The sequence below is a fragment of the Nannospalax galili genome, unplaced genomic scaffold (assembly GCF_000622305.1).
Source record: "Nannospalax galili isolate Female #2095 unplaced genomic scaffold, S.galili_v1.0 scaffold957, whole genome shotgun sequence".
Taxonomy (NCBI): Eukaryota; Metazoa; Chordata; class Mammalia; order Rodentia; family Spalacidae; genus Nannospalax; species Nannospalax galili.
In genome coordinates, this window is record NW_008340047.1 from 1,108,372 (window position 1) to 1,132,365 (window position 23,994).

Here is a 23,994-nt window from a genome sequence, read left to right on the forward strand (position 1 = left end):
AGACGAAACCCCATATATGCAGGTATTTTTTAAAAAATATGGAGAAGTTAAAAGTTTCAAGGGCAAAATTAAAGGTTTTTTTTTCTATTTCTGAATTGAATTCAAGTGTACTTTGGGTCAATTTCTTCCATAAGAGTCATTTTCCTTAAATAACACAGAAAATGTCAACTATGAATTTGTTAGAGAAGGGAATGGAGGGTTTTTTGTGTGTTTTGATTTGAAACAGTCTCACTATGTCGTGCAGGCCCAGGCTGTCCTTAAATTCCTGGCTTAAGTGATCCTTTTGCCTCAGCCTCCCAAGTAGCTATATAGGTATAATGCTACCAGTCTAGAAAAATGGAACTTAAATTTTTTTCAAATATGTTAGACATTTTCTTTCTTTTCTCTTAAAAATATTTTATTTATTTTTATTTTATGTGTATTAGTGTTTTGCCTACATGTAAGTACACTTTATATGTGTGCCTGATGCCTGTGGAGGCCAGAAGAGGGCACTGGAACCCTTGAAACTGCAGTTAAGGATGGTTGTTAGCTGCTGGGAAATGGGTAGGTGTTGAGAAATGAACTTGGGTCCTCTCTAAGAACAGCCAGTGCTCTTTAACTGCTGAGCCATCTCTCCAGCCCCTAGAGACTTTTTATTAACAAAAAGTTGTAATGACCAAGTTTGTAGTAAGTGGTAGAAACCAGGGAGCTGTTTCACAGAGGAACACTCATGAAACATACAAAGAAGAAACAAGAGCAGTTATCTTTAGAGTATTTCTGAAATGACTATATTCTTGAGGCTTACAGCCACAGGCATAGTGCATAAATGAACTAAGTATAAGCTCCTTCAGAGTCATTCAGTCCTACAAGCGTAGAGCTTCTTACTTGGAAATGGTAGCTACTCATGACATGTTTTCATAGGAAAGAAGTTGTGACTATTGTTGGGTGATAAGTCTAAGAAATTAAACTTTAAACAACTTTGTTTTATCTGGGGAAAAAAAAATAAGGTATTACATGTCCCACTTTCCAAGAACCATTGTTTTAAGATAGTACCCCCGTTATAGCTTTTGCACAGGATGCTAGAGGCCACCTATTGCACAACAGTACATGGACTTCACAGACAGACCTGAGTGCAAGTAGCTCTGCAATATTCACTGCTTTGCATCCTAATGAACCTATTGACACATTTTAGAAAAGGGAGATAGTAACAGTTCTTAGATCAAAGTAACTCCAAATAGCCAGAATCCACATTTCTAAGATGTGGCCCAAGCCTGTGAGGTTTAAAAAACTCCCCAGGTGATTCTGATGACAGTCAGGTCTGAAAATCAGTTAGTACCTACCACAGAACCTGGTACCTACTGACTGAATGATGGGACAAACTAAAATACTAATTCTTTTGAGGTCAAATACATCAATATTCTTTTCTGGAAAAATGCACTGAGATAATGCTTGAATGTTTGGAGATGACAGCCAAAACAGCTATCAGAAAACAATCATACCCACAAAAGTGAGGCTGGGGAGCTCCAATATGCACGTATGGAAATGTCACAACGAAACACTTTAATTAGCAATAAAAAATAACTCTATATAGTATTTTCCATTGATCCCTTCTGAAGCATCAAAAAGTAGGTGCATGGTACTCTGTTTATTATGGCCACTGTAACCCAGGGTTGAAAGATCAAATGGAAAAAGACTAGAGATCATGTAGCGGCATTTATAATGCCTCTAAACATTATCTTCTCAGCATCAGTTCATGAAGTCAATTTTTAAGACCAAAGGGGGGAAAAACCCAGAGAAGCTCCCAAAACATAAGCAAAAACAATTCTAGTCATTTAATTTAGAATACACAACTACTGCATCCGTGGCTGGGGCAATTATCAACTGATTTAAAGATAATTTTTAATTGGATATCACTGCTTAGAAGACTCTCCTTACCATCTCAATGGGAGCACTCTACCATTAGACTCGTAACCATTTTGCTGCAGGATCATACTTCTAGCCAAATGTTTCCTTTGCGAATATCTATCTTTGAAATGAGGTATTATTATTATATTTGTACATTTTATAGTTTTCAAAACTCCTCTGAGGAATCAAAAAAAAATTGAACTTGAAGTTCAAATTTCATGCTAAATTAGTGAGTTCTAGGACTCACTGTCAGTACAAAAAAAGACCAAAACCAGCTCAGCACAGAGGCATCTGGCCAGCTGGTCTAACCCTCTCTAACAAATGGCCCAGGAATCAGTGATTCATCTCTTCAAATGTTTGTTTGCACTGGTCATTAAGCATATCACTGACAGAAAGAATTTCCTTTCCCTTGTAAAAAAGACTTCAGAATGATCATAGGGAAAGAAAATCAATTTTTGGGTCCAAAATTCTTAGTAATGAATCTTTACTGCATCATTCCAAAATAGTGTTACAGGACACAGAATTTTTTCCAGCCCTTCACCTCTCCCAAGGTTAAATCATTTGATTTAGCATGAATGGCCACAGTATATTATATTCTGTTTTGATGGTTTTCTTTCTTTAGAAAATGGTGGGACTTTTTTTCAGATTTTTCCATAATATAGTGTGTTTGAAGCAATAGCTTCTGTCATCACATTTTACTGTTCCCACTCAACATTTTATTAGATAAAATTTCAAGCATATAGCAAAGTTGAACTAATTCACTGTAAACAGTGAATACTGATATACTTACCACTTAATCTACCATTAACATTTTATCACATTTGCTTTATCAAGTATCTCCCCTTCTCTATATCAATTTATCTATTTTTTAATAACATGTTTCAAAGTAAATTGTAGGCTTTAGAATACAATTCCCCTCAATAATTCAGCATGCCTATTACTAGTTAGGCCTCGATATTTCTAAAAGTTAAATTTATATCTAAAATATTGTGCAAACCTTAAGTCTATATATGCTGAGTTTTGTCAAATGCATACATCTGTGTCTTTTTTTCTCTTTCTTTTCTTTTGGTCTTTTTGAGACAGGGTCTCCCTGTAGCCCCAGCTGGCCTGGAACTCACTTCGTAGACCAGGATGGCCTTGAACTCACAGAGATCCGCCTGCCTCTGCCTCCAGAGTGCTGGGACTAAAGGTGTGCCTGGCTACCTGTGTCTTTAAACCATAACAAAACAGAGTATATTTCCAACAGGGCACTGCAGTAACCACAGAGAGAAAAAAAAGAAAATAAGATAGGTTGCACTGTCCCAAAATGTTTGCTTTAAAAATATCCCACAAGATAGATACCCCAAAGACCATAATTTCCTTACTAAAGATTGAGTTTAGATGGAGAAAAACAAAGTCACAAGACTGATTATTTAGTACTGCAATATGTAGATAAGAAATGCAGATATATTTCAAGAGCACACTTGCCAGATGAAACAGGAACTGCCTAAGGCTGCTTTAATTAGACTACATTTATCTATCTATCTATCTATCATCTATCTATCTATCTATCTATCTATCTATCTATCTATCTATCTATCCATTCATCCATCCATGAATCCATTAAACAGGGTCTCCCTGTAGTCCCAGCTGGCCCGAAACTCATTATGTAGACCAAGCTGGCCTTGAACTCACAGAGATCCACCTGCCTCTGCCTCCCAAGTGCTGGGACTACAGGCGTGCGCCACCTGGCTAAATTAAATTATTTTTAATAGCATCTGATCTTTTGTTGGAGGAGAAAAGAGAAAGTCTGAAATAGTCTTTTATTCCATGGGTCCTATGTCCATAGATTCCACTAACTATAAAATATTTGGAAAAATAGTTGCATCTGTACTGTCTTGGTTTCCTTCCTGTTGCTGATAAAACATGCTGACAAAAGTAAGAAGTAGAGAAAAGGTTTCTTTCAGCTCACGATTCCAGTTCCAGTCCATCAGAGCAGGGAAATCACGGCAGGAGGCACTTGAGGGAGTTGGTCATATCACATCCATAATCAGGAGCACAGAGCAATGAATGCATGCATGGAGCTCAGCTCACTTTCCTGTACTCAAACCCAGGGAATGCTGTTGTGCTCTTTTAGGCTGGGTCTTCCCAAATAATGTAGTCAAGACAATTATTTATGCAGCATTTATATTTCATTAGATATTATAATTTATAGGCGACTTAAAATATAGAGGATATATGTAGTGTGTAAATATTATGCCATTTTTTAATTTGGGAATAGAATAGTTCTGAGGGAACCAATCTCCTTCAAAGATCAAGAGATGGGTGCATTTGGCTGAAATTTCACTTTACACCCACCAGGAAAGGCAGCCTTAAAAAGGTCATTTTGCATGTTACACAACGGTCCAAAACTGTCTACAGTGGTAGTGAGCACTTGAGGTTTAAGTTACACAAGGGACTATTATCCCCCTAGATTGAAATCTTCAAGTAGCTGGGGCAAGGATGATTTTAATACTCTCTTGTGTGCTAAGGTTGCTTTAAGAAAAAGACAGGGGAAACTAGGTCATAACTCTAGTTGAACTGTTAGGGAAAGAGTACAGGGGAAAAAACATTCCCCTTTAATGTTGAAAGTTTCTAAATAAATAGCAGTGGCATTTGGGGTCAGAAACTTATGGTCAGAATAGGGTGAGACCATGGCAGAAAGAGTTATAAACATAGTCTTGACCTGAAGCATTACAAAGGAGAAAAGACAAATCCTTTTAGCATTCAAAACACGTATTAAAAAATAAAAACAGTGGGACTGGAAAGATGGCTCAGTGGTTAAGAGCACGTACTGCTTTTTCTAGAGGACCCGAGTTCAGTTCCCAGCACTATCAGGTAGCTCAACTGCCTATAATTCCAGCTTTCAACGGGGATCCAATGCCTCTGGCCTCCACAGATACCCACATGCACATAACTCCCTTCCTTATACGTATACATGATTAAAAATAAATCTTTTGTTTTGTTTGAGACACGGTCTTACATGTAGTCCTCACTGGCCTAGAAATCACTATGAAGACCAGGCTGGTCTTGAACTCATAGAAATCCTCCTCCTTCTGCCTCCTTAAGCACTGGAATTAAAGGCATGTGTTACCATGCCTAGTAAATAAATCTTAAAAAAAATGGTCCTGGGAATACAGCTCAATGGGTAAAGAGCTTATTATGCAAGTGTAGGACTGTAGTTCAGATTCTCAGCACCCATGTAAACACCAAGCAGGCATGGCAGACCCCTTATAATACCAGCACTCAGGGGATCCCTGGAGCAAGTTGGCTAGCTGGACTAGTTGAACAGGTGAGCGCTGGTTTCAGGGAGAGAACCTGCCTCAATATACAAGGTGGAAGCAATTGAGGAAGACACTTAACATCAGCTTCTTATTGTCACATGCATGTGCGACATAAATAGAAACACGCATACACATATGCATGCACACTACAATACATACATAACACACAAAAAAATTTAGGGCTTAGGTGAAGTAAGGAATTTTCAGAAACAAATAATATATATTTTTAAGCAGCAAATATCCCCCAATGAAGTCTAAAGGATTGAAAACTTTGCCTTAACCCAAAAAAGGAATTCCAAGGAAGAACTGAGTTAAGTGCTAATGATGGCTGCAGTACAGGGGAGAAAAACAACTGCAATACTCTAGATTATTTGAGGATTTCCCCAGCAGGCTAAATAACAGCCAGTCATACAGCTACAGTATTCAAATACATACAAATCTGAGGGAAAATGCTTTTCTATTGAAGAAAACTCTATGCTATTCAAAAAGTAAGAATATGTAAGTGGCACAAATGGCAAAACTGGCTTTAATGACATTTAGAGTGGTATCCAAAACATTCACTCTGTATACTCAGTTGGCTATTTATCAGATCTAATAGGTGGTCACAGATACCTAAGTAAATTCATTCTAAAATTGGCAAAAATAGAAAGTGTTTCCAAAATAGTTACTGCTTTAAAAAAAAGTGATGCCACCAATTACACACACACACACACACACACACACACACACACACATATAAAGCTTATAGATCAAGTATTGAACAAATATGAAAACAAAAGGCCCTTATTTTAGGCAAAAGGAGTTAGAGTTAAGGATAAAGAAAGGGACAATACATTTTGTTCCCTAACCAAGCCTACGGATAAACCATGAGGTCGATGGGAAGAGAAGGCTGCTGGCTTTATCAAAATATTGTTATATTTTTGTATAACTATCCATACTACACCATAAAAAGTTAACCAAAGTTCACAAATTAAATTGATAAAGCCAAATGGTAAGTTTAATGAATAACAAAAGGACAAGAAATCACAGTGGAAAATCCAAGATCACTTTGAGACAATATGAATGATGTACCCCAAATTAAGCACCCTTCCCATATACTGCAGAAACACCCATTCTGCACCTGATAGGTGAGAAGCTCTGTATTGGTGTTGAGTTCCTGGGGGAAAAGGCTATTGCAGATTACAGTAAATTCTTTTTAAAAAAAATCTGTGTGCTGGGGCTGGAGAGATGGCTCAGCAGTTAAGAGCACTGACTGCTCTTGCAGAGGACCAGGGTTCGATTCCCAGCACCCACATGGCGGTTACGAACTGTCCTTAACTCCAGTTCCAGGGGAATCCAAAGTCCTCTTCTGACCTCTGCGGCACTGCACACATGGGTGCACTCACATACATGCAGGCAATACACTCATACACATAAAAAAAAAATCTGTGTGTTTGAGGATGTGTTCACATGTGAGTGTGGGCACATGTGCCATGGTGCATGCGTAGAGGTCTGAAGTCAACACTGGGCATCGGTCCTGACCTCTTTGTTTGAGACAAGGTTTCTTGATGTTTTGTTGCTGTGTACACCAGGCTAGCTTGCTGGCCAGCTTCAGAGATTCTGCTGTCTCTACCTATTATCTCACTGTAGGAGCACTGGGATTACACATGTACCCTGGCTTTAAGTGGGTTATGGGGATGTGAACTCAGGTTCTTATGTTTCTGTGACAAATAATTCTACCCACTCAGCCATCTCTCCAATCCAACTACAGTAAATTCTAATTGTTTTCGTTTGGGGTTATAAATACAGTATTTTAGTAAACCTTAATAATTTACTTGGGAAATTTTAAAATATGTAACATGTAGGCATATGTAACTATGAACAACTATGAAACAGTAATAACTGAATAAAGGGGCTATATTTCCCATGAGGAGAGGTGGGAGTAGGAGTTGTATTTTGAGAATATTGCATTTAGTGAACAAAGGAGCAGGAACGATTCTTTAGGCGGTAAAAGAGATAAAAAATAAACCTAACACTGAAACAAACAATAAAGAAATAATATACTGGCTGAGTAAGAAATTTCAAACCTAATTGAAGTGTATGAAATTATGCCTGGAAACTGTAACTTCAAGGAGTAAGAAAGCTGCACGCAGAGTCATTCCTTATCAAATGTAAGGGGTGCATGAATTTCCTGCTATTTAAATATCCTTTTTTTTTGGGGTGGGGGTCTTTTTGAGACAGGGTCTCCCTGAAGCCCCAGCTGGCCTGGAACACTCTATGCAGACCAGGCTGGCCTCAAACTCAGAGATTCACAAGTGCTGGAATTAAAGGCGTGCACCACCATGCCCGGCTAAATATCCTCTGAGTTCTTAAAAAGCTCAGACAAAAAGAGGGGAATCGGGGTTAGAGAGATCTCAGCTCAGTGTTTAAGAGCATATGCTGTTCTTGCAGAAGGCTCAGGTTGGGTGGCTTATAGCCACCTGTACCTCCAGGTCCAGGGGGAGGATCAGATTCTCTGGCCTCTGTGGGCACCTGCACTGATGTATGCAAGCGTGTGTGCATGCGCGGATGTGCACACACACACTCTCTTAAAAATAAAAAATATAGGCCATGCGTGGTGGCGCACACCTTTAATCCCAGCACTTGGGAGGCAGAGGCAGACAGATCTTTGTGAGTTCGAGGCCAGCCTGGTCTACATAGTGAGTTCCAGGACAGCTGGGGCTACAAGGAGACCCTGTCTCAAAAAGACCAAAAAAAAAAAAAGTACAATCTTTTTAAAAAGGGTCATATATGCATATGCATATAAATTTCATTGCTGCTGGGTACTGAACCGAGGAGCTTATCACATGCTAGGAAAGCACTCTAAAGCCCTAGCTGAAGGGGACTTTTATTATTTTTATGTGTATGAGCATATTGTCTCATGTACGTAGGTAGCTGAACCCGTGTCATGCAGTGCCCTGGAGGTCAAAAGAGGGCATTTGATCCCCTGGAACTGGAGTTACAGCTGGTTCTTAACCTCCATGTGGGTGCTGGGAATCAAACCTGGTTCCTCTGCAAGACCAGCCAGTGCTCTTAACCGCTGAGCCATCTCTCCAGTTCTATGTATAACACATTCATCAGTTATTGCTTGTACATACTTAACTAACAACCACTCCTTTGGAATGGATACTGAGAAAAGTGTAACAAATTTGTATCTTTTTCTAGTCATAAAGGCTGGCCATAAACAAATAACCAACTTCAAAAGCCAACTTGTTGACTAGATAAACCAAAGGGAAAATATTCATTCTTTTGTACTACTAAAAGTTGTAAAAAAAAGTTTCCTTTTCAAGGGCTGTAGTTTAACCTCTAGCATTCACTACTTCCTGACTATTCTGTTTTTCAATTTTTTTAAGTGAATACCAGGAAAATATGTTGTCCAAACTTGTTGGTAGATGCTTTGAAAATGCAAAATGCTTGAAGAAAAAGCCAAATTCATAGTTTACTATCCTCCCCAAACTGTTGAAACAGATTACTGGTTCAGTTCTCATTTGTGTATCCACTGACTTTCTGCTTACACTTGGAATCCTGTTACTATTACATTTTACTTTATAAGGATGTATCTGCAAAATACAGAAAAAATTCAATTTAATGTTGTACAAAAGGGATTACCATTTTCAAGAATTCCTAATAATTTTTCAAACCACAGATTTTAGAATATCAAAAAAGCAGTATTATAAAAGTTACAAAGTGATTTTGTACCTCATTTAAAAATTACTTCATTATAGGTAGGTGTAGTTGTGCACACGTGCAACCCCAGCATTCAAGAGGCTAAGGTAGGAGGACTACAAGTTCCAGACCAGCTTTTAGGAATTCATAATTAGACCCTGTCTTAAAAAGAAAAAAAACCCACTTCATTATTAGGGAAAATATTATGTAATCATTGAAGACTATTTAAGCTCACGAGTGGAAACAGACTGTGGTAAATAAACTTCAGAAACACAACAATTTCTGTTATCTTGCTAAGTATACTTCAGAGGTATTGTTTCTTCCCTATTCACTATAAAATAACATACTACTAAACATAATGCCAAGTTTCAATTTCCCCTTGATACTTACTAAATGATTTTATTTTGTTGACAAAGCAGAAAAAAATCTGCATAAAGTATGCTGAAATACTTTCTATAATCAATAGCTTAAAATACTGAGTATAGGAAAAATGAACGGCTTGTAAAACAGCAAAAAGCAAGATTTACAAGGCTATTAATCAGTAGGTCAGGGTACTATGTATCCTGGAAAATCAGGACACTCACAAAATTGTCTTAGTGAATTTTTTTTAAAAAAACCATGGAATGTGAATTAGAAAAACAAGAAATTTAGGACAACTTAAAATGAAAAATGAAGTCTATCTTAAAAAGACAACAACAACAACAACAAAAACTACCTCAAAAATCACACCTAAATTCTTTCAACTTTGGGAAACCAGCTCTAACAAAGCAGCTCTAACAAGTGCTATCAACTAAAGGTTAGTAAAGTACCACATACTGATAGGTTATTATTATGATAACCTCCTAATAACAGGGATCTATAAAACAAAGTATCATCCCAGGAAATGCCAACTCTACATTTAAAAAAAAATTGAGGGCACTTGCAGAAGAGAAATAAAGATCATACAGTATACCTTGTAATGTCTGCTCTGGAGGTACCACAAGGCATAACATTTACGTAAGGAAGAAGGCAGGCCCATTTACAAATCCCAACTGATGAGGGCCAGGAACACAGGATGTCACAAACAGCCAAAATGTAGAGAATAAGCATCTACAGAGTGTAGGTCAGGACTCCTATATTAAACTTTTCCCTGGTTCAGGGACCATTGTGGAAGAGGGGGTGGAAAAATTGTAAAAGCCAGGGAGGAGGTGCATGACCCTATGGAAATAGAGTCCTGCAGGCTCCTGGGACCCTTCTCATATGAACCTACGCAATGGTGTCACCAAGCACAAGACCCATGCAAACTTAAGCAGACAAAAACAAAGCACAGAACTGTGGAAATGGGCAGCAGGCCCCAATCTTAGTCAAAGAATTATTGACAGCTGATTACTGCTGGGTGAGGAAGAGCTGATCTTTTTAAAAAAATATTTTATTTATTATTTTTATTGTCTGTGTATGAGTGTATTGCCTGCATGTATGAGAGTGCACCCATGTTGTGCAATGCTGCAAAGATCAGAAGAGGGCTCCAGATTCCCCTAGAACTGGAGTTAAGGACAGTGGGTAGCTGCCATGTGGGTGCTGGGAATCGAACCTGGGTCCTCTGCAAGAGAGGTCAGTGCTCTTAACCGCTGAGCCATCTCTCCAGCCAAGCCATCTCTCTAGCCCGAGCTGATCTTCTTTGGGACTCTAGATTGGCTGACTAGACCTCAGAGGATGAACTTGCACTGAGGGACGTCTGGGGATACTAACTTGACATGATAGACCTTAACACAAACGACAGAGCGTATGAATTAGTGTGGGGGGGGATGTTGGGAGGGAACCAGTGGGGAAGGGGGTATAAAAATCAAGATGTTCTATATAAAATACACAAAAATTCAATAAAGAATTAAAAACTCAAAACAATGTCACAACTGAGGGAGGCAGGCAGCACAGTGCACACTTCCTGTGGCCACCCAAAGACCATGAACATACAAGAAAAGGAGGAGAGGGCCTACAATATTGAGATCAAATTACTTGGAGAAGAAAACTTCCTGAAGGAAAAGATTATGGTACAGTCTTCTTAACTCCTGCCAGCACCATCAGAAGTTCGAAGTAAATTAAAACTCAATGAGCAAAAACTGGCAATCGCTCCAAGCCATGGAAACAAGGTTTGAAATCATGGGTTTAGATTGTAACATCACCTAAGAAGCTCCAACTCTTGAAATTCTCAGTAAGATGGTTCTCTCTGCTCTTAACATCCCTATTAATGCTAATCTCTTACATCTATCAGCTGTTTTTACAGTTTAGGAAATGCTTTCACTTTTATTTCTCAATAGCAATCCAATACTATTATCTTACTTTCTCACACAGCCTGTAGTTTTTCTTTCATACACTGAGCCGCTTATTTTACAGAAGAAACTCAAGGAGATTAAGTCACTTCACTAAGGACAAGCAGATGGTAGGTAAGGGGCTTGGAAGACTGCAGGACTCTACTCAGGTAATAACAGGCACTGCCATCCAACCTTCAAAAACTTCAAAGTACATCACTCCAGGGGAAGCAACCTCACTCAACTGTACAAGACAGAAGCTCAGTCTCCGCCCAGCAGTTCTGCCTGGGTCTCCTTCCCTAAGAACAGGGAAAGCGAGGCAGACAGCAGGCAGAAGCAGTGCCAAATCTGGAGGCTCGCGGGGAGTGCTGGTGGGACAGATCCCGCGTCCTACACTGGCGCTGAGCCCAAGGCAGCAGAATCCTGCGTCTGGGACGCCTGGTCAGTCTCTAGGGCGAGAAAAGGACCCTGGCCATTCCAGTTGGCTCTTACTATTCCGCACTCGGACTTTCCTATGGTAAGAACTGCCCAGAAATGCCCCTCTCCCCAAGGACTTTACCTAATTTTTAGCTCGGACCTCGGGAGTAGGAGAGTCCGCTAGGTCTAGCTCCTGACCCTAGCCCCTCTCCGTGGCGTACCCTTAAGGACGTCACTAAACCTCCTCGGGAGAGGTCTGCCTCCCACACAAACCGCAAACTCCCCAAAGCACACCCCTGCCCAGGGCGTGCACCCCTCGATCCCTTCTGTCCTGGGCAGCCCAGAGGGGCGCCCCTCCATACCAGGAGCCTCCCCTGGGAGTACCTGCCTCTCACCTGGGCCCCGTTAGCCGCAGTCTCCTCGCGGGGGGTGACCCCAGGACCTCCTCCAGTCAAGATCCCCCAAAGGGGGAACACCCTCTTCCAGGAACCGCTTCAGGCGCCTCCAGCGCGGGCCTCGGAGAACATTCGGGCTGCTTCCCGGGCTCTGCCCAACGCCACCCTCTCCCAAGCCCCTGCCGGCGGCCGGCTGCGGCTCCAGTTGGGTCTCTCCGGCCCAGGCTCCGGCTGTTGCTCCCCTCCCTCACAGACGTTCCTACCCCTGGGGCTCCCTCCCGGACCACGTCCCCAAGGGGCTTCCCAGAGCAGCACAGACAGGCTGCAGCACTGACTTTCTCTAGCTCCTGGGCCCACCGGAGTGAGGGGACGGCGACAGCGGCGCGACTCCTTTGTGACAGGTCCCAGAGAGCGGTAAAGATGGACGCGAGGACACGGCGCTGCCATTACGCGCAGGGCCCACCCCCGCTTCGCACCGCCCCGGCTGTCCCTCAGTCCCCTAGGAAACGCCCCTTCCTCGGTGGTAAGCTCTCTTCCTGGCAGCCAATCACCGCTGAAGAGTGCCATCACGTGATACCGCGGCTAGGCCCGCCCCCCAGGAAGAAATAGACCAATCCCGTTGCCGAAGGATGAATGGCCCAATCAGGTCTCTCCGTCTCGGTGCTGGGGGGACCGGATTTCCACGAGACGCTCGTGGAGGAAGAGAGCTGTTGATTGGGCTATGGCGCCGGAAGTGTGGTGGAACTATGTTGTGGCGGTGAGGAACCGGAAGCCTTGAAGGGTCAAAAGGAATACAAAAGCAAAGTCTGTTGGGTTCCTTTAAGCCGTGTCCTCTCTTTCTTTTCTATTCTTTTAAAAACGAGTGGCCTTGGCGGCGGTGGTTTGAGGTGGGCGCTGCAAGGCGAGGGAATCTCGGCTCCCACGCTCTGGTAGGTGAATGCGGCCAGGGTCCACGCGGCGCGGCGAAAACCTCGGCTTCTCGGCTGAAGAGATGGTGAACTGCAGCCGGAGTTAGCGTTAGGGCCCAGGCTGGTCTTCGTCGGCGCGCTTGCCGGGTGTCGGGAGTTCGCCGGGGCATCCTGAGCGGAGGGGAGGCAGCCTGCAGGTCCGCGTCTGGGTTGCGCCGGGACGCTTCCGACCCTTTGGTGCAGGCCGTGAACTGTCGAGCTCTTATGGGCGTTCAGCACCTTTCTGCTAGCTGGGGCCATCTAGGCCTTCGGTTGGGAGCGGTCTTGGAACAGCTCCACGCTCCCTAAAAGACGTGGGACTTCTGATTGGGAGTGCTTTCCGGATGGGATACACATTTGTTGTATACCATGTCCCAGTTGCTGAACCTGGCTCTTTTTTTTCTGTTAGGAAACAGGCAGTGTACCCGTTTTATCAAACGGAACTGAGGCGGGGAGTTGATACAATCTTGTTTGAAAGTTAGTACCCCCCTTAGGCCTTGCGAGTGTCAGTCCACGCAGAGGGGAAGAGGAGACCTATTGTTCATAGAGGTTCATAGATTGTTTCTTAGATGAAAACAAAATGTCAGTCTTGTAAGCCATCCTCAGATCGCCTCTGATTGGTAGGTGGAATGGGACACAGGAAGCCCGATGTGAACCTGTTGGTTAGGATTTACAGTGACTTCTTGGATACAGTCTGAGAGATAGGTTTGGTTGATTGTTCAGTTATTTGATTTATTGATGTGTTCCTAGGAACACCATAAAATTATTGGTGGAGTTAAGCATGGTAACTTGTGCCTGTAATTCCAGGACTCCAAAGGCTAAGGCAGGAGGATCGACCGTTGGAGGCCAGCCTGGCCTAATAGCAAGCGTCTCAGAAAAAAGAAAAAACAAAACAAAGCAAAACAAACACAATTAATTGTTTGGCAGGCACTGGTTTGAAATCTTTGAATCTGTAGACTTTGATAAAGGGAACTGAATTGAAATAAAGCAGCTTAGGTATTCCAATTAAAGCCTGAGATGACCTATGAAGAGTGTAAGGGTCTGAAAGTAGGATGCCCAGTTTTCTTCCTCAGTTGAAATCCTAATGCCTTTAGGAGCAAACCCTTCCTCGTTTTCCAAAAGGAAGCATTCTGTGAAGACCATTTGCCCAGTTGTCAGTTTTCACTTTGACAATCCAAGGATCTTGATGTTTGGCTAGAGTCAAGCTTCTGCTTCAGAAATTGAAAACCACCCATATCTGGTCAGTGAAGTAATTTAATAGCATGATTCAATTGTAGGCTTGACAGCAGTGTAATACGCCTTTGGGGTGGCAAGATTAAGCATTTTCAGTGTGTTCACCTATTTGACATAACTTGTCTTCATTTTTAATATGATCAGTTTTACTGTACTAGAGAAATTTTAATACTTGTTTATTCTTATGTGTATGTGTGTGTGTGCATGTGTTTTTATGTGAACCACGTGCATGCAGGTGCCTGAAGAGGCCAGAGGTGTTGAATCCCCTTGAGCTGGAGTTTATAGTCAGTTGTAAGCCACCTGATGTGGGTTCTGGGAACTGAATCCAGGGTCCTCTGGAAGAACAGCAAGTGCCCCTAACCACCGAGCCATCTCTCCAGTCCCTACTTAAATATTTATTTAATTTTATTTAAGTTTGTATGTGTCTGTGTGTGTGCATTATGTACAGGTACCTGCGGAGGCCAGAAGAGGGCGTTGACTCCTCAGGACCTGGAGTTGCAGGCACTTGTGAGCTGCCTAATATGAGTGCTGGGAACCAACTTGGGTTCTCTGGAAGAGCAATAAGCTTTTAACCACTGAGCCATCTCTCCAGCCCCAGACTTCCACCTTGTTTGAGGCAGGATTTCTAGTTAACTGCTGCGTGTGTTAGGCTATCTGGCCCACAAACTTTCAGGAATTCTCCTCTGTCTGCCTCTCATCTCCCCTGCAGGAGCACTAGGATTGCAGATGTGAGCTGTATGTGTATGCCTTTATGTGGGTTCTGGAGAGTCACACCCATGTTTTCATGCTTGTACTTGGGCAAGTACTTTACCCTCTGAGCCATCTCCCCAGCTGTATTATTATTTTTTTATTTCCCGCCTTTTAGGCATAGAAGTGAAAGATTGGTATCAATACTTCGGCTATTTTTCTCCAGAAGTGAAAGCCCCCTCACTCCTTGATTGTGATTTTAAAATGTGAAAGTTTTAGCATATTTTAAAGTGAAATGGAGATCTTCTTTAAAGGGTTAAAACACATTCAGTTTTATATCTTACAGTGTTTATACTGAGTTCAATATTGTATAATGGTATTAATTCAACTGTGAACCTAAAAATTTACAGCCACTTTTGAAAGAGATGTATCCATGCTCTGGAGTGTGTTACTGACTACATTAAGGCTGTTATGAAATGCTTCTTCTAATCATGTGGTTATTAAATTAAAATTTTTTTTAAATAATTCTTCAAAGCATAAAAAAAGTAGAAGTTTTGATTGTCTACACTTAAGTGGAGGATGATTTTTCTACATAAACTTTCTAATAATTTCTCTATTCAGTGTCCCAGCACTGATCAGAATTAACTTCCCTGATGCTTTATTCTAGTCTTCCTTAAATGAACTTAGTTCTTAGCTTCCAGTCCTCTTACAGTATTAACTGTGTCCTGCATCTCCTTACATTGCTCATATGCCACATTCCTTAAATTGTCTCATTGACTGTAAGTTCCAGTTAGTACCTAGTACTATGCCTTGAAGAGATTTGCTTCAAAAATAGAAAAGAAAGAAACTAATAGCCTTTTGTCACTACTATAACGCAAGGCCATTTTTGATCTTAGAGTGGAGTTATAGACAGATGGGTGTGCAGGAGATAGAGTAGGTTCTGGCACATGGGTTGGGTTCCAGAGGAGCACAGATGGCAAAATAGTTTAGAATCAGAGAAACCCTTGACATTTTCTTAAGAGAGGCACCATTTTTAATACCCAGTACTGAAAAGTTTTGATATGGTTAGGTCTTCCCTCTAGCTTTCTGGGGATGGGGCTGGGGAGCACACTACCAAAAAAATTGTTGTTTTTCTTTCTGTGAGTTCCAGATGAAGTAATTGGCCTCCATTCACTTGTCACAATGTGTAGCAAAATACACTTAAAATTAGAATCACAGTTAGGGAATTGTTTATGTTCTAAGAGGTATGTGTGAAGTGGGGAGCTAAAGACTCACTTAAGGAGTGAATGTTTAAATTAGTTCTCTTTCCTTTAGTGTAAAGAGATGAAATAAATGCATGTGAGAATGCCACCTTGTGCTGTGGAAAGATTTGTGCGCACGCATACACGTACGCACACACGTTATTTGACATATAACTGTGTATGTTTCTTTGATGCCTCAAAAGTTACTACAAATTGCTCTTTATAATAAACAGATTCAATTACTTAGGCTGTAATCTCAGTTGAGATTCATCACGTCTCCTTTGCTACTGTAGTATATTAAATAAACTTAAGTGGTAGAAGATTAATTTTATTTTGCCTGCTAATTGCTTTATCTGGTAATAAATGCTACCAATTTTTTAAAAGTAATTGTTATTCTCTGAAGAAGTTTTATAGTATAGCAAAAGTTGGCTGGGTCTAAATTTCTGTTGCTTGGTGGAAGTGTTTTCTGGCCAGAAAATGTTTTTTGGTGGTTGTTGTTTAGTTGGGCTAGCCAGTAGGTAACCTGCTCTTAGTTACCATCTTTTTTTTTTTAAGATCTAGTTATTTGGGGTGGGGGGTGGGGGGGTGTAGGAGTGCACACATGCCTGTCAAGCACATGAAGACCAAAAGAGGGTGTAGGGTATTCTCTTTCATTCTCCACTGATTCCTTTGAGGCAGGGTCTCTTCCTGATCCTGGGACTAAGCTAGGTGGAAGTTCCAGTGATCCTCCTATCTCTACCTCCTCTGAGCTGTGGTTACAGAAGTGTGCCCAATATGTGGCTTGTTATGTGGATACTGCAATACAAACTCTGGTCCTCATGATTTTGCAGCAAATGCTCTTAACCACTGAACCATCTCTTCATCTCCCTTCTTTGTGTTGAAGTACAGGATAACTTACACATTAAAGGGGCTGGAGAGATGGATCAGCAGTTAAGAGCACTAACTGCTCTTGCAGAGAACCCAGGTTCGGTTTCCTGCAATCGCAAGGTGGCTAACAGTCCTCTGTAACTCCAGTTCCAGGGGATCCAACACCCTCTTCTGACCTCCATAGGCATTGCCTGCATCTGGTATACCTAGATATATTCAAGCAAAATACTCGTACACATAAAATGAAAAATTTTAATCCCCCAAAATTAGAATTAAAACATTGGAAAGCAATAAGCCATATATTTACTGACAAAAATGAATTGGCCCATTTTTGCTACCTTAAGTGCAGCCTTACAACATAGAAATCTGTTTCTCAGGGACTGGAGACGTGACTCAGTGGTTAAGGATACTGGTTGTTCTTGCAGAAGACCTGGGTTTGACTCCCAGCACCCACATGGCAGCTAACAGCTGACTGTAACTCCAGTCCCAGGGGATCCGAAGCCTCTTCTGACCTCCACGGGCATTGCACGACACGGGTGCACTTACCTACATGCAGGCAATACACGCATACACATAAAATAAAAATAATAAAATTTAAAAAAAAAAGACAAAAAATTAAAAAAAAAAGAAATCTGATTCCCTTAGTGTACTTTTACATGTAGGATCTAATTTTAGAATTAGAAGGGTATGGTGGCCAGTGTGATGTAAACACAAGTATTTTGACATCATAAAATTCAATTCCATGGGAAAACTGATCTGATTAACTTGCATCATGGCACTAGTTAAGTGGAATAATTTTTCAATTTTGTTTTTTTTTTTTTTTTTTTTTTGAAGCCGGGTCTCCCTGTATCCCCAGCTGTCCTGGAACTCACTATGTAGACCAGGCTGGCCTTGAACTCACAGAGATCTGCCTGCCTCTGCCTCCCAAGTGCTGGGACTACAGGCGTGTGCCACCATGCCTGGCAAGTTTTGTATTTTAAAACTTGTAGAATATGCTATGTAAGACACAGCTTATTTTGTCTCCCCAGTCTGGAAATGAAATATAGTCTTCAAGAGAAACACAGTAGTACAGTGTTTATCAGTTACCTTGCCTTGAGGTATAAAATCTTTGTTTTCTTGGCTGTCAAATTTGTAAGCCATAGTTCGATATAGAATCTCAATGTGTAATAGCCCAGGTTGACCTCACACTTTCGACCCTCCTAAGTACTAGGACTACAGGCATATGTCACAACTACTGGCCCCATGTTCTTTATGTGTGTCAGTTTGACATTTTTAAATTTAGACAAAGTGATTTGGGGTATAGTTTTGGTTTTGTACAGAATCCATATTTGAAGCATGTTGAATATTCCTTTTAAAAATAATGTTGGGGGACTCGAGACATAGCTCAGCAAGCAGTTAGGGGTACTTGGCATCTCTTGCAGAGGACTTGGTTTCCATTCCCAACACCCACATGGTGGCTAACAACTGTCTGTAACTCTAGTTCCAGTTCTAAAGGATCCAGTACCATCAGGAACCAGACACACACATGATGCACATACATACATGCAGGCAAAACACTCATACACATAAATTAAAAATAAAGCCGGGCGTGGTGGCACACACCTTTAATCCCAGCACTCGGGAGGCAGAGGCAGGCAGATCTCTGTGAGTTCAAGGCCAGCCTGGTCTACATAGTGAGTTCCAGGACAGCTGGGGCTACAGGGAGACCCTGTCTCAGAAAGATCAGAAATAAAAAAATAAACTTAAAAATAATATTGGTTTGCGTGTGTTAAGTGATAATGCATTGTCTATCTTGTAAGAAGTCCTGGATTCAATCATTGTATTGAAAAAAAGAGTATATGGTTTGATGATTAAACTTGAGTTACCTTGAAAAAAAAAAGCCAGGGAAGTAAAGGGAAGTTGACCTTACTTAGTCTTTCAAAAATGGACACAGGAAGGATAAAATAAGCCTTCCTACTGTAAGGCCTCTGTATTCCTTTGTTGCTTTTGATATATCCCCATAACCTGGCTGTTTCTTTGCTTTTTTTAATTTTTTAATTATTTTAGCAAACAAAAGGGGAAAAGTACAGACTTGTGAAAATTTGATTAAGCATTAGGAATTTAGGAGTTAATTTAAATTTCTAGCTTCTCTAGTTCCAGAAGAAGGTCAATAAATTTCAGGCACTGGCCACTTCTACATTGTACAGGCTGGTGAGTGTTGGACTCTGAAGAAAGCACCTATTTCTCAGTACAAGTATTTTTTTATATTTACTTTTTATTTTATTATTTTTATGTGTATAAATGTATTTTTATTTTATTACTTTTATGTGTATAAATGTATTGCCTGCATGTATTTAAGTGCACCTGTGTTGTGCAATGCCTAGGGAAGAGGGTGTCAGATGGAGTTATGGATGGTGGTTAGCTGCCATGTAGATGCTGGGAACTGAACCCAGGTCCTCTGCAGGAGCAGCTAGTGCTCTAAACCGCTGAGCTATCTCTAACACTCCAAGAAAGATGACTTCGTTTACATAACATAGTAAAATCACTTCAGTTTTGATTCTTTGTTTACTGTTGCACAAAATTGGCTTGTGTTTGAATAGAATTTCCTATAGGACATTGAAGCTGCAGCAAATCCCTGTGTAATGGCCACCATTTCCTAACTTAACATTGGACAATCTTTGGGGTGTTCATTGAATGCTTTCTCCTGCCTCAAAAATCTTTAAATCTTCCTAGTGGTTGGTTTCGTCAGTAAATATTTATGCACCTAAAATAGGCCAGACATTGTGCAAATAAGCAGTGTGAATAAAGAGCTGTCAGAACATTCAGAAATGACAAAGTACCTTTAGCTAGTGCTAAATGACATTTTTGTTTGGTTGGGTTTTATTGTTTGTTTGTTTGTTTTTGAGACAGGGTCTCCCTGTAGCCCCAGCTGACCTGGAACTCACTGTGTAAAGTAGGCTGGCCTCAAGAGATTTGCCTTCTGCCTCCCTAGTGTTGGGGTGCCTGGCTTATACAACATTTTGAATGAATTGTAACAGGAACACAGGAAGGAAATAAGTTGACTACTCTAGGAGGACATGGGAAGCTCTTGAAGGTGGAGATCTTCAATCTGAGTCTGAATAGAAGTTTGCACAGGGTCAGTTCCATTCTACCCTCCTTTCAGTTCATTCTTCCCATTGTCAGCCTAACAGTCTTCTAAAAAGTAATGTCCTACTTGGCATGCCGGTATCATCCACCCCCAACCCCCACACACCAATATGAAAATCAAATGTCAGCACTTGTTTCAGAGTAAAGACCATGTTCACTGGTGTGATCCACTCAACTGTCTCACTTTCCCCCATCTTTCCAATTCTATTTGCAATAACCTCTCCATGCACGGTGCTTGCAAGCCACACAGCACTGCTCACAGCCATCTTACCTCTGAATGGTTTTGCCCAGGCTGTTCCCTCTATCAGGAATATCTTGTTTCATTTTCAAACCCTGTAACCTAATAGTATCAAGAAGGAATAGGAGAGGCTAGAAAGATGGCTCGGTACTTCCTGCTCTTGCAGAGGACCCGGGTCTAGTTTTCAGCACTCATGTGGTGGCTCACAATACCCTGTAACTCCAGTTCCAGGGGATCTGATGCCTTCTTCTGTTCTCCACAGGCACCAGGCTCATACATGGTGCATATACATATATGCAGGAAAACACACATAAAAATAAAAATAAATGTTTTTAAAGAAAGGGTTGGGAGGAATCTAGGTCCAAGGTTGAGCCTAGGAAGCAGGTCCATCCATATTGGTGTCCTGCAGTACAGCATTATGCCTGCGCTGTTCACTGTGGTGATTCATACAGCATTGTCCAGTCTAAGTAGTGTAAGAGCTCTAAGTGTGCATTCCATGAAATCTAGTACAGTGATGAACAAATAGAATTCAGCTCAATGCTCAGTTTATTTAAATTGAACTAATAAAACAGCAAAATAGAGGGAAAATGTAGAATTACCAACTTATGTATGTAGAGAATTGCATATATATATGATTTAGTAGTTATTTTTATTGAAGTCAAGTATGTGTTTTATAATTTTTCAGCTTGTGTTCTCTCCCACTTAAAGTGTCATATTTGTTTATGATCTGATTGATCTCTCCCCATTTGAATGCAGACAGTATTGCTCTCATTCCTATACCTTGTTCAGAGATTAGCGTAGTTCTTTATAGTAATGAGAAACCTTTGAAAGTATTTTGAAATGTTCCAAATACTGTGCCAAGTGTTCTGCATGAATTAACTTCCCACACAAAGGCTTTATGTTGTGTACTCTTATCTTGATCACCCTTAGTAAGAGTAATCTGGGGATAAGGACATCAAGGCTTGGAAGAGTTAAATGACTGGCCCAGTGTCATACCAGTGTTCTTTCCCTGGCAGAAACAGGTTTTGAACTATTTCAGACAGAGTCCATAATCTTTATCATTGCCTGTACTCCCTCTTAATAAGGAAACCACACAGAAGGTACTTGCTGTAGGATGGTTGAAATCCTGAGTACGGGATCTTGTTATATTTCCCAGGCTGGAGTGCAGTGGCTATTCACAGGCACGATCCCACTACTGATCAGCACAGAAGTTTTGACCTGTTCTGTTTCCAACCTAGGCTGGTTCACCCCTCCTTAGGCAACCTGGTGGTCCCCGGCTCCAGGGAGGTCACCATATTGATTCCGAACTTAGTGTGGACACCCGATTGGCACAGCATGCTACAGCCCAGAACTCCTGGACTCAAGCGATCCTCCTACCTCAGCCTCCAGAGTACCTGGAACTACAGGCGTTATATCGAAAAATGTCTAAAATTAAGCTGCCTTGCCTGGCAGTATTATTTATTTAATTTATTTATTTAGAGACAGAGTCTCGCGTAACCCAAGCTGGCTTGGAACTCGTGAGCTTCCTGCCTCACCCTCCCTAGTGCAGGGAACGTAGGTACGAGCCTCCATGCCCAGCCTAGGTAGCTATATTGTCAGTGAAAGGTTTGAATCCTTAAATGACCTTAATATTTCTGGAGAAGAAATTTTCTGAATATTACACAGAGTACTCAAGAGTTTGGCTACTCTTTCATCACTATTATTATTATTTTTTAATGCATGCATACGTTTATTACCTGCACGTAGGCAAGTGCATCTGTGCTGGATAGCTTTAGTGTCAACTTGACACACTTGGGTTGAGGGAGCCTCAATTGGGGAATTTCCTCGATTGGACTGGCCTGTGGCCATGTCTGAGGGGCATCTTCTTGATGTGGGAGGCCCACTGTGCGGTGCCACCCCTAGGCAGGTGGGCCTGTGTTGTTTAAGAAAGCAAGTTGAACAGGGGCCAGGGGAGTGCGGGGGTCTCTCCCTCTCTTTGCGGGTCGTTGGCCACCGGCCCAGCTCCTACCTTGGGCTCCCTGATGAACCATGTAAGCTAAATAAACCCTTTCCTCCCCAAGTTGGTAGTGGTCAGAGTGTTTTGTCACAGCAATAAAGAACAAACCAGGACAGCATCCGTGTTGTGCAATGCCCTCAGAGGACAGAAAAAGCTGTCAGATCCCTTGAACTGGAGTTTTGGACAGTTGTTAGCTGCCATATGGGTGCTGGGATTTGAATTTTTTTTAACTTTTTATTTTATGTGTATGTGTGTATTGCCCGCGTGTAAGTAAGTGCACCCATGTCCAGCAATGCCCTTGGAGGTCAGAAGAGGCTGGGACTGGAGTTACAGACAGTTGTTAGCTGCCATGTGGGTGCTGGGATTCAAACCTGGGTCTTCTGCAAGAACAACCAGTGTTCTTAACCGCTGAGCCATCTCTCCAGCCCCAGGGTGCTTTGATTTAAACTCGGGTCTTCTGCAAGGGCAGTTAGCGTTCTTGACTGCTGAGCCATCTTTCCAGTACAAGTGTGCGTGTGCTTGGAGGTCAGAGGACAGCTTGAGGAGTCAGTTCTCTCCTTCCACCATGCGAGTTCTAGGGATTGTACTGTAGTTGTCAGTCTTGGCAGCAGACATTTTTACCTGCTGAGCTACCTTGCTGGCCTGTTTTTTGAGGCATGTATCAGGTATCCCAGGCTGGCCTTGAACTCCCTAATGATGCCCTTGCACTCTTTTCTCCTGCATCTACGTCCCAACTACTGAGATTGCAGGCAGGCATGTGCCACCACACCAAGCAAGTTTACTACTTTGAAACAAATTTCATTTTGTAAGATTAAAATAACTAGGGATGTTTGCCTAAGGAAAAACAGCAAGTAGAGAGTGGGAGTTGCCTTTAGATAATTGAAACATTGTCATGTTGAAAAAGGTTTGGCTTTTTATCATCCCAGTGGATTAAATTTATGTGTAGAGTTCATAGGAAAAGAGATTTCAAAGAAAGAACTGTCAGACTAAAAGGGAGTTGACTCCCTGGAAGGTCTAAAATCTTAAAGGCCTATAATTTGAGTTGGCTAATTCTCTTCTGAGTGTGTATGGTGGATTCAGATGCCAGGTCTGTAGCTAGTCTGTAAGGACCTATCCCGCTGTGATTTACGAGAAAATAGGGTGTGGGGAGGAAACTATACAGCTAATACAGGGTGAAAAAGGAGAGAGCTACAGCCAGTGGGTAAAAAAGGGGCAGGTGAAGGTCCAGTCTTACTCTCCCTTTCACTAGCGCCTGCAGAATTCACATTTTCTCTGCCAGAGATGTTTCATAAATTCTTGGCTCTTGTTTCGTAAGAGATTTTTGTGTAGAACTTGAGGGATTTTGGCATAATCACAGAGACTGAGTAGTTCTGCTTTCGTAATAAGCATCCAGCTGGAGACATTGAGTGATGCTAAATCAAGTGTCTGGGTCGTCGGCCAGGAGGGAGCAACAAGCTTCTGTCAGTTGACTTAGTTTTCTTTCTAGTAATTCTCACAATTCTCATTGTTACATCAAACAAACTTCAATAGGAGGACTCTTGAATGCTTGGGTTTGATTTTTCAGCTTTCATTTCTTTTCTTTAGTAATCAAAAACATTGAATGAACATTCTCAGCCCTGAAATTTGATGTAGGAAAAGATAGCTGAAGTGGACCTGTCCTTGTTTTCTCTGTGCCTCTCTTACACACTGGGG

The 23,994-nt window shown here is 41.6% G+C and overlaps 2 protein-coding genes across 8 annotated transcripts in view; one reads left to right on the forward strand and one right to left on the reverse strand.

Moving 5' to 3' along the window:
- Positions 1-12,436, reverse strand: part of Rspry1 (ring finger and SPRY domain containing 1) — a 54,264-nt gene extending 41,828 nt beyond the window's left edge. Inside the window, exon 1 of one of the 3 annotated variants that reach the window (XM_008834904.2) lies at positions 12,303-12,436. The gene's annotated coding sequence lies outside the window, so the exon portion shown is untranslated. Of the gene's footprint in view, positions 1-11,967 lie in introns of all 3 variants that reach the window. The other 2 variants (XM_008834906.3, XM_029564410.1) reach the window with 2 other exon arrangements.
- Positions 12,437-12,659: 223 nt separating this feature from the next.
- Fam192a (family with sequence similarity 192 member A) overlaps positions 12,660-23,994 on the forward strand; it is a 39,116-nt gene continuing 27,781 nt past the window's right edge. For 2 of the 5 annotated variants that reach the window (XM_008834907.1, XM_008834909.1), the window contains exon 1: positions 12,731-12,896. The gene's annotated coding sequence lies outside the window, so the exon portion shown is untranslated. Of the gene's footprint in view, positions 12,897-12,931; positions 13,073-23,994 lie in introns of those variants that run through there. The other 3 variants (XM_008834908.3, XM_017798629.2, XM_017798630.2) reach the window with 3 other exon arrangements.